Genomic DNA, 16,350 nt, shown 5'->3' with positions numbered 1-16,350 from the left:
TGCGTGAGGTTATCCCACTGCATGTCCACTTGAGTCCTAGAAGTAAGAAACATGTCCTCGAATTGCTTTGTGTGGCTGTCCCTGTTCCAGCAATACTTTGGCATTGAAAGAGAAATTTAGAGAGTATTTTCAACCTCTAGCAATGTCTACAAATACACCAGAGAAGGGCCACCGTATTAGCTCCTTGTTGCTACTGTAACCAGTGACCTCAAGCATGATGGCTTAACACAACATAGATTTCTTATCTTACAGTTCTGGACACCAGAAGGGCAAAGTGGGTGTCCCTGGGCTAAAATCAGGGAGTCAGCAGAGCTCCGCGTCTTCTGGAGGCCTTAGGGGAACATCGGTTTCCTTGCCCTTTCAAGCTTTTAGAGGCTGCTGGCAGTCCATGCCTCCGACCACGGATGCTCCTCCCTTCCTTCTTTGCCTTATATGGGCCTTTCACTTACGAAGCCCACCCACCCAGGTAATCCAGGAAAATCTCCCCACGTCCAGATCTTTAATCACACGGAAAAGTCCCTTTTGCCACATAAGGTAACGTAGCCTCAGGTTCCGGGGGATTCGGACATGGACATCTTTGGGGACCCATGATTCTGCCTATCACAGTGTCCCACCACTGCAAGAGAGACTACAAAACGACCCAGCCCACAGGTGTGTTTTGTCTGGCCTGCAGAATCTTTTTGAAGAATTCGTTACTAACATTTAAAATGATGCAATTTTTGCATAAAAATCCAGATCAGGCGATCTGGCCCTTGCTGGGCTCACACTCACCTGGCAGCAGCTGGTGGGGCACCTGGTTCCCCAGTTCACCCCAGTCCCCACTACTCCCTCTCGCCTCCCTCACTGAGGCTGAGTGTCTGTGGCTACTGGTCAGTGCCCCCCTCCGCGCCCAGGGGTTGCTTTGTTTATAATGAAAGGGAAAGTTTGGGACCCGTTTGTGTCTGTTGTCAAAGGAGAAGACGGGCCTTGAGGCTGGTGTGCGTTTTAGGAAGGTTTTTTCCCATATACGGCCTGCATCCCCCCGGGAGCATTTGCCTCTGTGGGCCCTGCTCTCGTCTGGGAGGGGAGCGATCCCTGGGAGGGGAGCGATCGGGTTCTGGCTTGTGGGCACAGTCCGAAGGTCAATGTTTCTGTGGCCACGCCTCCTTTAAAAAATAAATGCACTTTGTTGTGTTCAGTGAATTCCCTTGGAAGTGCACTGCCTGGCTTGCTCGCGTGTGCTACTTGCTTCCACGAAAAGGAGTTGTGCGATCTCCTAAATGCAGTGTATTCCAAGGCCTCTTGAACTCTTTCCAGAAGGAAGAGTTGGTTGTTTGGCTGACACCCTGGGTGCAGCCCCTGGCACCTTTCCCTTTTAAAAAGGTGGGTCCCTGCCCAGTTACCTTCGGCCTCTTGACCCCCTGATGAAGGGGCTTCCCCAGCTGCAGCTGACATTGTATCGTGACTTCGGATCACCGCTGGAGCCCTGGCCTGGGCGCTCTGTATCCCGCTGCCCCGGAGCCTGGCGGGCCACCCTTGGCCTCCTTGTCGTCACATCCTCCGCCTTTACTTACAAGGGCCCCATGGGGCCATTTGCTTTTAACCGAGAGCTCAAAACTCCAGGCCCAGTTGCTATCTCCCTGAGACCCCAGGAGAATGTAATGTTTTCTGAAGCTAGGCCTCCCTGGAGGTGCCAGCCCAACACGCCTCTGACTCTTTTCTTTAAAGCCCAGAACCCACTGAGTTAAAATACGTCGTCAGGGTGACTAGAAACCACTTGGACACATTTGCCGACGCCGACTGTGTGCTCTCCCGCTGGGTCTGTGGACGCCTGGGCTGCCTGCACCGTGATGCGTGTGGGGAAGCCCGGCTCCTAGAGGACGGGGCTCTAATGCTACGGTCACTTTGTGCAGGAGGGGAAGTCTCAGGAAGAGTCGGGAGTGGGGGAAGGGGGGAAGCACGTCCTTGGGAAGGGAATCCTGGTCAAGGTTAGAGGACTGGTTTGTATGCATCTGTAGTGCTTAACTGGGAATAATTTATTCCATTGTAGATACTTTTTAGGTACCATTTTATTCGTTTCCTGCTCTTTTTTCAATAAACGAATGTGCAGGAAAGTGGGCATCGAATTGTTTAAATGCTTTGGCTGCTTGTCCCCTGGTCCGGCTGAGGCCCAGATCCCCCGGTTTATCCCAACACACTCGGCAGGAGTTCACCAGATGTTGTCTTTTCTGTGTGTTTATGGTACCGGATGCCAGGCTTTGGGCTGCCAGTGGGTAACTGAGAGGCCAGAGCCTTTTCTGTTCTGTCCTTGCTGAGACACCATGAGCCTCTCTGCGTGACCATTCCTGACACCCCCGTGGAGGTCTTGGGCCACCCTTGCCGTTGACCGAAATGGAGCCCTAAGCCCCATGCCGGTCACCGACCAGCAGAACAGAAGCAAAGGGAGGCTGGTGGGAAAGGGAAGCTCCAATGGGCCCTCCACCATTCACCTTGCCCTTGGAGAAGAGACCCAAGTGCACCGAGGAGAAAGGATATTGCAGTGTAAGAAACCACCCCACACTTAAGGAAGTTAGGAATAGTCTTTATTTTGCTCACAAATCTGAGCAGAACTCATCAGGGACAGCTTACCTCTCTGGGCAACTCAACTGGACTCTTCTTTCAAGATGGTGGCATCACTCAGCTGGTGAGTCTACAGGCTGCCCGCCAGGAGCTTTGATTCCTCCTCCCCTGGACCATTCTACAGGATTTGGGGGGCTTTTTTGCAACACGGTGGCTGTGTTCCAAGAGCAGGTGTTCTCAGAGCAGAAAGTCAGAGCTGCCAGTGTCTGGAGACTTGGGCCAGGAAGCTGGCATGGCGGCACTTCCATTCCAGTCTCCGGGCACATTCATCACAGAGCCTGCACACATTTGGGGGGGAAGCAAAGAACCCGCATCTCAGTGGGAGAGGGGTCAAAGAGTTTGCAGCCATCTGCTTCAGTGGGGCCAGGGAGATTGGAGCCAAGTGTCCGAGCCCCTAGACAGCACCAACCAACACCTTTTTCTTGATCACCGTGTTCACATCTGGGCCACATTCCACCTGTCTGGCTACCCTTCCTCCTGGATCCTGTTCTTGGACTTCAAGCTTCAGTCTTTGGGCTTCTGGCCTTTTCGATCAGCACACTGCCCCTTGGGGTTCTAACCATGTCCTCTGTTCTATGATGAGAATGCCCCTATGTCCTAGCTGATCCCCCCCTGGGCGTCAGGCCCACATTTTCAGCAGTCTTCTGGGTTCATCAGCTCACATGTCCCCGTGTGCCGCAAACCTGATCACTCCAGAGGCAAATTCACTCTTTCTCATCCACTCGCACTAAACCTTCAACGTGACTTCACTTCCTGACTCTGCCCCTAGCTAGCTGGGTGGTCTTGAGTTGTGTTCTGTTTCTCAAACGTCTACACAAGAGTCAGTCTTCCAAGGTCACATCCATCTCAAAAATGCTTTGACTCTTCCCGTCACCCAGGCCCAGATATTGGACCGGACTTTGGTTCACCCCTGTCACTCACCCTGATTGCTTTAGACCTTCTCCTCCTCTACCTTCCTTCTCCCTCCCACCACACTTCATTGTGGGACCCCCTCGCTCTGACCACCTGTGCCTCCAGATTCGACCCTCAGAATAAAATCCGTGATCTGCTTCCCTTGGGACCACAGTACGGCACCTCCAGTTTCCTACCTGGTCCTCCTCAGCTCTCCGGATATCTCCCTCCGTTGAACCCATGACCACAGAGCTCCATCCTAATGGCACTCAGAACCCTCAGGGGGTATGATGGGCACTCCTGCCCGATTAGTGGTTCACGCCACTGTTCCCGGACGACCCTCTACCAGAAGCTGTGCTACCTAACCCCCCCCATACCCCGCCATGCAGATCCTACCAGCACTTCTGAGTCTACCACTTCCTCCAAGAAGCCCTCCAGCCCCACCAAGCTCTCCCTCTAAATGGCAATCATCCTTAGGATGCCTGATACTCAGCACTGAGGTACTTCAGTTCCTTTAATTGGGAGTTGGTACTTGCCTGTGTCTTGCCCAGTGTGGTCTTACTTTTCTCAGAGGTAGGAGTCCATGTCTTTATACTTGGTTCATCCTTCTCACGTTGCCCAGCACAGCAGACGCCCAGCAATAGCATCTGTTACGTTCATGGTCAGAATAGAGACATCGTACTTCACCGGTGACATCAGGCAGGTGTCATACCGGAGACGGCCAGGTGGAGGGAAGGAATTCGACGCCGGGCAAATACCTTATGCTAGAAGCTTTCAAGCCTTCTCTCACAGCAACCTCTGATGATCGCAGAGGTAATGTTCCATCTCCAGTTTACTGGTGAGAAAAGGACTCCCAGTGAAATGGAGTCATTCGCCCAAGGATGCGAACACGCAAGTGGCGGGGCAGCAAATGTCCTGCTCTGCAGCAGGTGGGGGGACAACACGACACAACTAGAGGTAAGGGGCTGTCAAAGTGGCCCAGGGCTCCCATGAGATCCTTTCCTTCCCCCTGTCTCTTCTCCTTCCTCCAGAAGACCATGAACTTTGGGGGAAGAAGCCTCGGGAGCACAACACCCACCCATAGGCCTCTGGACCTGGTGTCGGCAGCTCATCCCCAGGTCAGGGATGCCCAGGAATCTGGTGTCAGAGCCATAGAGCAAAGCACCCGCAGCTCAGCAAGCCCTGCCAAATCCAGCTCCCCGACACTCAGCCCTGCCCTCAGCCACACCCCTGATGGATTCCTGTTCCCAAGAGAAGAGGGGAGTCACACTTTACACCTGCATGCTTTCCAAGATTGATGCCACATCAAGGTACCCTTGGCCTAAGCTCTACTCCAGAGGTAAGTGAACAAGTCCCTACCCCAGGACTCACTGTTCTCTGTTTGGGGGTTCATGGGGCTGCTTTTTGGCTTTAAAGATGCTTATGAGGGGTCACCTGGGTGGCTCAGTCAGTGAAGCATCTGCCTTCGGCTCAGGTCATGATCCCAGGGTCCTGGGATCGAATCCTGCATCTGGCTCCCTGCTCAGCAAGGAGTCTGCTTCTCCCTCTGCCCCTCCTCCCTGCTTGTGCTGTCTCCCTCCACCCTCAAATAAATAAAATATTTAAAAACTAATAATAAAATAAAATCTTTTTGAAAAGGTGCTTATGAGAAAACAGAAAGACACAGAACTCAGTCTAACCCCCCAATTCCCTCCTTTCCTCTGGCCTCTTAAGACCCTGTTGCTGATCCATGAGCCACAGGGCTGAGCCCATAAGGCCTCTTGGCCAGCCATTGACGGAGGTAAATACCAGGAGCTAGACCGTGGTCATTTCAGACCCAGACAACAAACAGGCCTAGAACAAATTGGCTGTAAGATAGCCTAAGGACACGGAAAGAGAGAAGACCCGGAACGGATGCCAGGAAAGCTCTCCCGCCCCAGCCTTCAGCCCAGCCAGCTCAGCGGCAGCAACGAACACTCTGGTCCTGGCTCAGCCCCTGCGCCCACGACTATTTTCAACACTTGGACCACCCAGCAGCCTTCCCAGACCCTAGAGACAGCTTCACGTGTGTGTGCCCCGTTGCAGCCACACGCTCAGGAGGGCCCGCGCCTAGCTCAGGGCTCCACTTGCACCCGCTTGAAATTCTTACTAATTGTCGAACATTTATACTCACATTTTGATTTTGCACCAGATCCTGCGAATGAGTTAACCGCTTCTACCTGGAGATCAGGGCTGTTACCACCCCTCATCTCAGAGAATGAAGCTGGCTTGGAGAGAGTCAGGAACTCGCTAGGGGCCCACAGCTAAGTAACAGAACCAAGATTTGAGTCCTGGGGTGTCCGAAGGCCTATCCTACTTTCTCCAGTGTTCTGGCCTTTGCTTGCTCACTCATTGTCCTCTCCTGAGCACCCGACTTTTGAACTCTACCAAAAGGCCTTTCTGTACCACTCACTTATTAACTGGTTAAAACATGGGGCGCCTGAGTGGCTCAGTCGTTAAGCGTCTGCCTTCGGCTCAGGGCATGATCGAAGAGTTCTGGGATCGAGCCCCACGTCGGGCTCTTCCACTGGGAGCCTGCTTCTTTCTCTCCCACTCCCCCTGCTTGTGTTCCCTCTCTCGCTGGCTGTCTCTCTCTCTGTTAAATAAATAAAATCTTAAAAAAAAAAAAAAAACACATAATGATTGGGCAGATAATCTGAAAAGACAGCATTTATACTAGGTCATGGGAGAGACGAGATCCATTCTGTCCAATACACTAGCCACTAGCTACCTGTGGCTGTTCAAATTTTAATATTAAATTAATTTTAATTAAATTGGTTCCTAATTAATACATTAGGGCTTCCTTTTTCAAATTAAGGGTACATGGTTGTGTGTGGAGGGGATGCTAAGGTCGGGGAGTGGGAAGACTAGGGAAAGGGGTATGGAGTTCCCCACTTGACTTGAATGCGCCCCTTAGGGGCGTTTATGTGAACGAAGTACACTTGGGCATCTTATTTTGTTTGAATGGAGTTTCCCTCCGCTACCATGTTTCGGCCCCTCCCATAGTGTAGTTTCTTTTTTTTTTTTTTTAAGATTTTATTTATTTATTCAACAGAGAGAGAGACAGCCAGCAAGAGAGGGAACACAAGCAGGGGGAGTGGGAGAGGAAGAAGCAGCCTCCCAGCGGAGGAGCCTGATGTGGGGCTCGATCCCGTAAAGCGGGGATCACGCCCTGAGCCAAAGGCAGACGCTTAACGACTGCGCCACCCAGGCGCCCCCATAGTGTAGTTTCTACACTAGGCACATGTTCAAGTGCTCAGTAGCCGCCTGTGGGTAAGTGCTAAGTATGGGACGCACATGTGGACAACATTTTCATCATCACGAAAAATTCTGCTGTATGGGACTAATGCAGTGTGTGTGTGTGTGTGATACGTACAATACCACTTTCCATGAACCTGATGCTTACTATGTACCGAGAACTCTTCTGAAGTGTTTCTATGGCCAGTTGGATGAGCAATGAACACCATCTCTCACTCTTTCCCCATTAAGTATATTTTTCTCTTGGCCGTCATGGCCTCGGGCTTGCTGGTTTTCCTCAACCTTCTTCTTCACTGGCTCTACCTTGCCTCCTCATCTCTAAACATCAGAGGGGCCCATGGTTCGGGGTTCAGATCCCTTGTTTTCTCCACACTCACTCACTTGGTGACCTCCTCCAGTCACGTGATGCTGAATGCCATTTACATCCTGCTCGCTCCCAGGATGGACCCCTCCCCTGAATTCAACTTGTGCGTCCATCTCTACTCAACATCTCCACTTGGCATCTCTTAGGCATCTCAAATTCAAAACATCCAAAACTGGGGTGCTAACTCTTGATCTCAGGGTCGTGAGTTTGAGCCCCACGTTAGGTATAAAGATCACTTTTAAAAATCTTTTTTTTTTAAGATTTTATTTATTTATTTGTCAGAGACAGAGAGAGAAAGAGCACAAGCAGGGGAAGCAACAGGCAGAGGGAGAAGCAGGATCCCCACTGAGCAGGGAGCCCGAGGCGGGACTCAATCCCAGGATCCCGGGATCATGACCTATGCCTAAGGCAGACGCCCAACCGACTGAGCCACCCAGGCGTCCCGGCTACCAGTAATTTTAATGGCTCCCCTTGTATCCAGGATCCCCCACCCTCCAACTTTCACTGCTTTCACTAGGCCCAAGCCACCATCACTTCTCACCTCGATGATGCTGTCACCTCCTCATCCGTCTCTGTGCCTCCACCTTTGCTCTCTGCTGCTTCATCTCAACACATAACCACAGGGATTCCGTTCCTATATAAGGCAGATCTCGTGACTCCCCTGCTCAGAACCCTCCGTGTCGCCCCATCTCATTCAGAGTAGAAGCCAGAATCCTTCCTGCTGCCCGTGAGGCCCTGCTGCACCTGGCCCTGTCACCTCTGGAACATCAGCTCTTAATACCTACTCCCTCAATCATCCTGCTCCACCCACGCCAAGCCCTGGTTAATTCTCGAACATTCTGGCCTCACAGCTTTTGTGCTTGCTGTTCTTTCCAACTAGAACACTCTTCCACCTGAAATCCCTCTGCTCTCTCCCTTACTTCTTTAGGTCTTTATACGAACAGTACTTCAGTGCCTTGGTAAAATCCCATGGGGTCCATGGCTACACTCTAAAATGTCAAGCCTTCCCCTGACCTCCACACTTCCTATCTGCTCCCTTGCTTCATTTGTACTTATCATTGTTACTATCTAACAAACTATATATTGTATTTCTTTATCTTGTTTATCGTTGCTCTTCCAACTAAATTATAAGCTTCATGGGGCACCTGGTGGCTCAGTTGGTTAAGCATCTGATTCTTGATCTCAGCTTAGGTCTTGATCTCAGGGCCACGAGTTCAGGCCCTGCATTGGGCTTTAAACAAAAGTTATATGCTTCATGAGGCAGGAACTGTTGGTATGTTTTACTCATTCCCATCCCTAGTACCTGGAACAGTACCTGGCACAGGGTAGGTTCAAGTTCATATAACGAAAAACAATAGCTTAAACAAGATAAAGGCCTATTTTCTCACATATAGGACATTCAGAGGTGGGACCTAGGTTCCTATCTTTCTCCTTCACCATCCTGGCTATGGCTTCTAACCATCAAGTTTGCTTCATGGGTCTCATTATGGCTGCTGGAGCTCCAGAAGCCACATATACATTCCAGGCAGGAAGCAGAGAGATGGGGAGCAAAGAACTTTCCTGGGAGGTTGTCTGGGTGGCTCAGTTGGTTGAGTATCTGCCTTCAGCTCGGGTCATGATCCCAGAGTCCTGGGATCATGCCCCACATTGGGGTCCCTGCTCAGCGAGGAGCCTGCTTCTCCCTCTCCCTCTGCTGCTCCCCCTGCTTGTGCTCTCTCTCTCTCTCAAATAAATAAAAAATTTAAGAAAAAAAAAAGGATGACTGGAAAATTAGCAAGGCACATTGGTGACTCTGACAATGTAAAGGTCTATTACAGGGGAGAAATGAAAAAATGGATACTGGTTAGGCATTTGTCAACTTTGCTTCAGTTCTGGTTTTTTATGTATTTGTTTGTTTATATTTGAATATGATTGTAAATCTCTCAAAAACATGCAGTGTTTGTTTCCAGCATAATGTAGCTGTCACATCTGACTCCATGTCTAGATCCTCTTCACTCGGACATTTATGCATCCAGCCCGTTTGTCTTGTTTCCTCCCTTAGCAATTTAAGAACCTCCAAGGAGATTTTCCCCTAGCCTATCCCTTTCCTTAGCTGATTAAAGACCTCACTGAAAGTCACTGTGTGTTTTAGTTTTATCCTGTCCTTATGGACTAGAGTAATGTCAATATTAAAAAATATCGTGTCCTTTGTCATTTGAAAATTTTTCAAAAATGAAAATGAGCATTTTGGGGGCAGGCTTCAAATGAGTGCTATGGTGTGATACAAATTCAGCCCATTTTAACACCGTAGCAAGATCTTGAATCTAGCTGGAACATGAGGATGTTTCTGTTTTGTTTTGTTTCCATAATGGGCATTAACTAACCTCAAAGTACAATTGGCCACTGAAAGTCTATGCATGTGACATAGAACAATGGTCACCAAGGAGTCCCAACTGATTGGAGCTGGACAATGAACAGGCTAATTGGAGCTATTCATCCATTTAGAAGCTTTCATCATATTATAGTTCATTTTTATTTTCCCCAATTCCGAGCAAGGTCTGAGTCTGTTGAAACTCCAGGCCTCTGGAAGGCTTACTTGGGTATAATATTTGCCCTTGTACCCTCAATGGAAAAGAAATGCTTCTGGATGTTTTCCACTCTGCTCCAGCTACTGTCCCATTCCAGGGCCCAGAGGGCCCAGAGGGTTCAGTGTGGTTTCTAGAACCTGTTTCCAAATTGCTTGGCATTCTTAAATCAAATGCAGATTCCCGGGCTCCATACATAACAACACAGTCAGGATCTCTGGGACTGGAGTTGTGACATTCTCAAGGAGCTTCCCAGTTTTGACCAACTGACCAAGACCTTTTCTTCAGGAAAGAGACTCACAGATGAGAAGACTGGGGCTCATTTTCTAGTCCAGCTGTGCCACAGTTTGCTGCTCCTTGAGAGGCCTCAGAGGACCAGTTGGGGAGTGGGCCGGTCTTTGAGGGAGTCCCTACTGCTGGGGCCCGTCACTGAAGAGTGTTCCAGAAGCAAAGCCACTGACGAAGCCGCAGGCCACTCGTCCACCATGTGTCAAGGAGATGGTGGAGATCTATCAATTTGTGCACATGGGTATGTGTATTAAACCAAGCCTATCTTGTTTTGGGGAAACATTTGTGCTCTGACTGATAAAGACCTCAAAATTGCTCAGAGGCAGCTCTGAAGTCCCGCCATGTAATCCAAGTTACTTAACCCTTCTGAGTCAAAACACCCTCAATTGTAGAATATGAATCCTGATACCTACTTAACAAGGTGATTATGAGGGTGGGAGAGGTGATGTATATGACAATGTCTGAATTTAGTAGCCACTCTTCTTAAATCTGCATTGAAAAAGAAAACTATTGCCAATAGTGGGCTTATTTTGGCTTGGCCTCATCTTCGGCAAGCTGGTTGCCTTTTCCTGTGAGTTGACAGTTCTCTAGCTAACTGTGTCAGATTTGATGTTGCTGTTCTCCTCATCCTCTCCAAACTCATTTAGCTGTCAGCTCCAGCAAGCTGGCACATGGTCCTCTAGCTTTTGTGCAGCCCTAGAAAGCGATGTTCCTGGAAGGATCATCACAGCATGAGCTGTGGGGGCTCAACAGCCAGAGAAGAGGAAAGTGCAGGGTCTCATTTTGTGACATGGGAGCAGTGAGATGAGATATTTGGCTGTCCGTGTGTGAGGCAGCCCTCGGCATTTGGGCCTGCCTGCCCAGGGCACCTAGGGATCAGAAACAGACCCCAGTGGAGACATGTAGGGGAGGGGGGAGCAACACTCCCAGCTCTGTGGCTTGCGGTAACCATAGCAACCATCCAGTCTTTTCTCCCTGCTCCATCTCACTCCCCAAAGGACACCTATCCTCAATGACAAGGATATGGACAAATAGCACCAGTCCTTTAAAAATGATGCTGGGAAGGAAACATTTTTCTCTATCCTTTAAGATTCTTCTAGCTGGTCTAAGAATTAAATGGATACGAGACAAGATTCACAGGAGAAAATCTAATTTAAACTTGTACATATGGGGAATCCACATACACGTGAGATTCCAAAGACAGTCAGACCAAATGAAGTTTATATGTCATCCTGAACCAAAGAGAGGGGGGTAAGAGCGTGGGACTTCAAATGGAAGGAAATTCACAGGAAGATGAAAAAGTAAATGTTTGGTAAACAAATGTTTGCTGGGGAAACAATGGGACATCGGGTGGAATTTTAACAAACAGACTTGCTAAATCCCTCCCTGTCTACCACCCTGGTAACATGCAGTGATTTAATGTATCCTTCTTCTAAGAATGGGTTCTTCATCAAAATTATTTTGGGCAGTTAGAGGGAAGGTCAACGTTTCTCCAAGTCTTTGGGCCTTGATTATTTTGCAACTTGCTCTGAACCCCTACAATGGTCGCAGACCACATCCATTCTTCTCCAGTGTGGAGTTGAGTCAGTGCCTCTAAATAGCCTCTAAGCATTTGAGAAGTTTTAAAACCAGTTTTTAGGGGTGCCTGGGTGGCACAGTTGTTAAGTGTCTGCCTTTGGCTCAGGGTGTGATCCTGGGTGTTCTGAGATCAAGCCCCACATCAGGCTCCTCCGCTGGGAGCCTGCTTCTTCCTCTCCCACTCCCCCTGCCTGTGTTCCCTCTCTCGCTGGCTGTCTCTCTCTCTCTCTCTGTCAAATAAATAAATAAAATCTTTTTAAAAAAATAAAATAAAACACAATAAAATGGGGGCACCTGGCTGGCTCAGTCAGAAGAGTATGCTGCCCTTGCTCTCGAGGTCATGAGTTGGAATCCCATGTTGGGTATGGAGATTACTTAAATGAGTAAATAAAAACTTTTTTAAAATAATAACTTAATTAATTAATTAAATACAATAAAATGAAAACTTCCTTTTTAAAACTTGTTAAAACGGAGCACTGGCTGGCCTGGTAGGAAGAACATGTGACTCTTAATCTCAGGGTCATGGGTTCAGACCCCACGGTGGGTATAGCGATTACTTAAATGAATAAACTTTAAAAATAGATATATTTAAAATGCATTAAAACTCAGGATTATGTGATTATTAAATGTCTCAAAAAAGTATTACAGCCCTGCAAGCCTCTGTTAAGTCCAGTGTTTCAGACTTTGAGCCTCGCTTCCCCCCTTCCCACCCCCAGGTGCTATGACCAGTAGTTTGGCCAGATTTCATCCCCCTCTGGTCAGAGATCCCAGGTCACTCCCTGAGAGGCTACTGGCTAGAAAAGACTAGAAGGTAGAACAGCAGAAACGCTGCTCACACCCTGCTGGAAGCTTCTACACACCTCCAGTGAGTTGGAACGTCATTGCTCCACACACTCCTCAACTGATGATCCTTCCAATACAAGATGTCTCTGGGGGGCTGCAAACCAGCCCTGGGAGAGGAGGTGTTGGGCTCCCCCCTGGAAAGAGGAGTCCGGGCACCAGCTACTGAAGCAACTTCAAAGCCCTTCATCGGTTCTTCATGTGGCCCCAGATGTTCAGATCTGACCTTTCAAAGACCCAGGCTAGAGGAACTAAACTCTGTTCCGACCTTAACCATGGGACTAGGACTGTGAGGAGGTCAGGCTGCAAAACTCGCTTTGTGACTGCTCTGGAATTTTAGGGGAAGCTATATTTTTAGCCAAAATCCAAGTCCACAGGCCTGTGGGAGTGAATGAAAGAGCCACTCGCTCTGCCTCAGACTTGGACTCAGTGTGTACTGTGGACCCTGGGTGCCCACTGGGGCTCAGGAGACCAGTAGGGACCCGTTCCATTCTTGATCCCTTTCCTTTCACAAGACCCTAATTGCTTGGCTGGGAGCCACCTGCTATGTCTCCTGAGCTAGTTTGCAGGCTGAAGAACAGCTGGATCATAGGCCATCTCACCAAGTCTCTTCCCACCATCACCCCCATCTTACCCCTGCTCCCTGCAGCCACCCAGGAGGCCCAGCCTGCAGGCTAACTGTCATGGGCCTTTGATCTCAACTAATGACACTTTCTCTTTTGATTTGCAAAGTACTTTTACTGCAGCTTTATCCCACGTGCAGCACTGGGTGCCTGGCACTTAACTCAATAAACTCTGAATTGGTTCTTACAACCACACTGGAGTCCCAGAGGGCTGAGTGTCTTCTTCTTTCTTTCTTTAAGTTTAAATGAAGAAATACAAAGAATGTGTGTGGCTTTTACCTAAGGTCACCGGAAAGACCTAGGGGTGGACTCCAGCCTCCTGTTTGTGGAGTGGGAGAGGCACAGGGAGGGTCCTCCAAGACACCAGGTGGCACTCCAAAATGCATCTACATGTGCACAACAATGTGGATGGACCTAGAAGGTATTATGATGCTAAGTGAAATAAGTCAGACAGAGAAAGACAAATACCATAGGGTTTCATTTATAGGTGGAATCTTAAAAACAAAACAAATGAAGAAAACAGAAATGCACTCATAAATAGAACAAACTGGTGGGTGCCAGAGGGGATGGGGGTGGGCAGATGGGCAAAAGAGGTGGGGGGGATGAAGAGTACAAACTTCCAGGTAGAAAACAAATAAGTCACAGGGATGAAAAATACAGCATAGGGAATATAGTCAACAATGATGTGGAGAACAAGGGCAGCAGGAAATGTAGATAAAATTAAATCTCCTTGTCACCTGCAGACCACTGACCAATACTTGAGGCAAGCAGAGTATAACTTCCTCCAGGAAACTCCCTACTGTCCTATGTTAATACCTGGCTAGAGGTTAAAAACACCCTGAGCTTGACAACAGCCAGGCCTCCAGGATCCTGCGAGTCTTCTTTAGCAGATGAAAGTCCTTTTGGAAAATTCCCCTGGTCTTTACCTCCCCCAACTCCATAGTAGACCATCAGTTGCTCTCGCAATCCTGGGGCCGCTCTGTCTGCCCACTGGTCCTATCTCCGTGCTTTAATAAAAAATCACCTTTTTGCACCAAAGATGTCTCAAGAATTCTTTCTTGGCCATCGACTCCAAACCCCACCACTTCAAACCACATTGAATAATACTGTAATAACTTTGAATGGTGACTACACTTACCACGATGAGTGTTTCATAATGTATGTAATTGTCAAATCACTGCGTTGCATGCCTGAAACTCACACAATATCAATACTGCATGTCAATCATAATGCAATTTTTTAAACATATTTATTAAACTTTGTAGTGGCTGTTGATGTCTTCACTCAGTACTTTGGTGTTCCCAAAGACATAGACCAGCAGAGCGTCAGGGCAAGCCTTCTCCGGGGCTTTTAGCATAGGGATACTATATGACTCAGGGTGGGCCTATTTTCCTTCTTTTGCTTAGATGTCTTTCTATAAGTAAAGTCACAAAATGCTCAGTTTAAATTTGCTGTAGAAGGGGCATCTAGGTGGCTCATTGGTTAAGCATCTGCCTTAGGCTCGGGTCACGATGGGGGAGGGGGTTGGGATGGAGCCTTGCTTCCTCAGGCTCCCTGCTCAGTGGGCAGTCTGCTTCTCCCACTGCCCTTCCTCTTGCTCATGCTCTCTCTCGTTCTCTCCAATAAATGAATAAAATCTTTTAAAAATTAAATAAAATAGGGACTCCTGGGTGGGTCAATCGGTTGGGTGTCTGCCTTTGGCTAAGGTCATGATCTCGGGATCCTGGGATCGAGTCCTGCATGGGGCTCCTTGCTCTGTGGGGAGTCTGCTTCTCCCTTTGCCTGCTGCTCCCCCTGCTTGTGCTCTCTCTCTCTCTCTGACAAATAAATAAGTAAAATCTTTAAAGGTAAATAAATAAATAAATAATAAAACTAAAAAAATAAAACAAAGTTGCCAAAGAAATATGAATCAATCTTTTTACTGAGAGCCCCAATTTTTTCCAGGAAAGCCAAACATTTTTGAGCAATGGTCTTTTCCATGACCGGAAGACACCAAACAGGAAGCTGCCAGAAGTCACTCATTCATCAGATTGTACTGAGACATCACCAACTCCCCCTGGTGGTGGAAGAGAGATCTGGGGAGAAAGACATCTGATATAACGGTGGTAGTAGCGTCAGCTCCGACAGCTCCGCAGCCACGGGAAAGGCACTTGGCCGTTTGGTCTAATGAGGCTTGGTTAGTTTGCAGGAGTTCGGGCAATCACGTAAAGACAGATTATCCAAAACTGGAAAATGATGGAGAATGATGGACTGAATGTCCTTTCCGAGTCTCCCAGAGCATTGCCTAATAAGTTCACCTAAAGATCATCCAGGGCTATAAGGAAATGGAATTTTTGGTTGACTTACTATTGATTGGGACCTAGACTCTGTTAGGAGTGTCTGTTCATTTGTAGAAAATTGATAAGCTGGGAATGATTTTTGTCAGGTAGAGACGCAAACAAACTCGGTCCAGTAGAAAAGATAACCTCAAAGGTTATGGTTTCATGGCCCTGTGGACAACAACCAGCCTTGTATCGAACTTTGCCAACTTATTCTACATTGTTTGTCCCTCTGGGTGTAGACATTTACTATTACATCATGATTCTTCAGAAAAATTAATTATTCTTGTGGGCTGAGTGTTTTTCTAAAACAAGCTACTGATGAGGGAACAGAAGGCAAGCTGAGCACAAAGCAGAAGCTGACACCCCGCAACCCCCACCCCCACATGGGATCTATGTGACATTCCTCAGGCACTGCCCTAAAGCTAAGGAAAGGAAAAAACAAATAGTCAATTTATAGGGACCACAATCCCGCAAGACCTGAGTCTCCCTCAGTTTACAAATGTCTTAGCAATCTACAAGAACAAAGCGTTTCTATCAATAACCTAGCTTCCAGAAGGAGATGTAGATACAATTAAATGTCCTTATAATCTGCAGCTCATAGACAGATGCTTGAAGGGGGCAGAATATAATATTCCTCCAGGAAGCCCCCAACTATCTTCTTGTTAATGCCTTGCTAGAAGGGAAAACAACCTTGACTTGACAATGGCAAGACCTCCGGTATCTGGTATCCTGTGAGCCTTTAACATATGAAAGTCCTTTTGAAACCTCCCTTTTCCTTACCTTCCCCCACCCCACAGTATATAATCAGCCACCACCCCGGGGCAGCAGCTCTTTCTGCCCATGGTTTCCGTGCCTGTGCGCTAATAAACCACCATCTAGCACCAAAGACGTCCCAGGAATTCTTTCTTGGTCGTTGGCTCCGGGCTCCACTCCACCAAAGCTCACCTATATTCCAAAACCACATCACTACCGCCTTCAAGAGAAGGAGAACAAAATGCATCTGAAGA

At 48.3% G+C, this 16,350-nt stretch overlaps 1 long non-coding RNA gene across 3 annotated transcripts; it reads left to right on the top strand.

The window, feature by feature from the left end:
- The first annotated feature begins 1,023 nt into the window (after window positions 1-1,023).
- LOC117801886 lies at window positions 1,024-13,472 on the top strand. 3 transcript variants are annotated; one of them, XR_004624665.1, is made up of 3 exons: window positions 1,024-4,828; window positions 9,982-10,222; window positions 12,276-13,472. It is a non-coding gene; the product is annotated as an uncharacterized LOC117801886 (long non-coding RNA). The 3 variants fall into 3 exon arrangements; XR_004624667.1 differs by lacking the exon at window positions 12,276-13,472 and having other exon boundaries at window positions 1,024-3,989; window positions 4,112-4,828; window positions 9,982-10,514; XR_004624666.1 differs by lacking the exon at window positions 12,276-13,472 and having other exon boundaries at window positions 1,024-4,302; window positions 4,521-4,828; window positions 9,982-10,514.
- The last annotated feature ends 2,878 nt before the right edge of the window (window positions 13,473-16,350 follow it).

Source organism: Ailuropoda melanoleuca, chromosome 4, assembly GCF_002007445.2.
Source record: "Ailuropoda melanoleuca isolate Jingjing chromosome 4, ASM200744v2, whole genome shotgun sequence".
NCBI lineage: Eukaryota > Metazoa > Chordata > Mammalia > Carnivora > Ursidae > Ailuropoda > Ailuropoda melanoleuca.
This window is presented reverse-complemented; position numbering and strand designations above follow the sequence as displayed.